We start from the raw sequence: 1,127 nt of genomic DNA on the forward strand, positions 1-1,127 counted from the left end.
AGGGATTAACAGGACTAAGGAAGGGAATAAAACCCCTTAACTAAGTGCCAGGAGGGTAATTAATCACTTTAACTATGAACAATCACGTAGGATAATCTCCTTCAGTTACTTCCTTGTAGCTTAACAGAACAATAGAGTAGTGACCTTGGAATGGAGATAACAAAGGCTGCTGATCAACTGAACGCTGTCTCCGTGTCATTCCTTCTTCGCTGACTCCGTCCACACCTTTGGGAACCCCTGGACCTGCTGGGGTTGGACCCCGACAACTCCTTTCTGCTGGTGAATGCCTCGGAGTAAGCATCGTTGGAATTCCCCCTGTTGCAGTCATCATGTCTAAGTCTGAGTCTCCCAAAGAGCCGGAGCAGCTTCGGAAGCTCTTCATCGCTTCATCGGACTTTGAAACAACCAATGAGAGTCTGAGGAGCCATTTTGAGCAATGGGGAACGCTCACGGACTGTGTGGTGGTGTGGTGACCAAACACCAAGCGCTCCAGAGGCTTTGGGTTTGTCACCTATGCCACTGTGGAGGAGGTGGATGCAGCCATGAACGCGAGGCCACACAAGGTGGACGGAATAGTGGTGGAACCAAAGAGGGCTGTCTCAAGAGAAGATTCTCAAAGACCTGGTGCCAACTGTGGAAAAGATTAAGACTGGTATTAAAGAAGACACTTAAGAACATCACTTAAGAGATTATTTTGAACAGTAAGGGAAAATTGAAGTGATTGAAATTATGACTGACTGAGGCAGTGACAAGAAGAAAGGCTTTGCTTTTGTAACCTTTGATGACCGTGACTCTGTAGACAAAATTGTCTTCAGAAATACCCTACTGTGAATGGCCACCACTGTGAAGTAAGAAGAGCCCTGTCTAAGCCAGAGATGGCTAGTGCGTCGTCCAGCCAAAGAGGTTGAAGTGGTTCTGAAAACTTCGAAGGTGGTCACGTTGATGGTTTTGGTGGACATGACAACCTTGATCGTGGAGGAAACTTTCGTGGTGGAAGTGGCTTCAGTGGCAGCGGTGGTGGTGGTGGATATGGTTGGTGGCAGTGGGGATGGCTATCATGGATTTGTTAATGATGGAAGCAATTCTGGACATGGTGGAAGCTACAATGATTTTGGCAATTACAACAA

The 1,127-nt window shown here is 47.0% G+C and overlaps 1 pseudogene; it reads left to right on the forward strand.

Moving 5' to 3' along the window:
- The first annotated feature begins 267 nt into the window (after window positions 1-267).
- On the forward strand, window positions 268-1,125 carry LOC106725691 (annotated as a pseudogene).
- Window positions 1,126-1,127: the final 2 nt, after the last annotated feature.

This window comes from Myotis brandtii, unplaced genomic scaffold (assembly GCF_000412655.1).
Source record: "Myotis brandtii unplaced genomic scaffold, ASM41265v1 scaffold1037, whole genome shotgun sequence".
Lineage (NCBI taxonomy): Eukaryota > Metazoa > Chordata > Mammalia > Chiroptera > Vespertilionidae > Myotis > Myotis brandtii.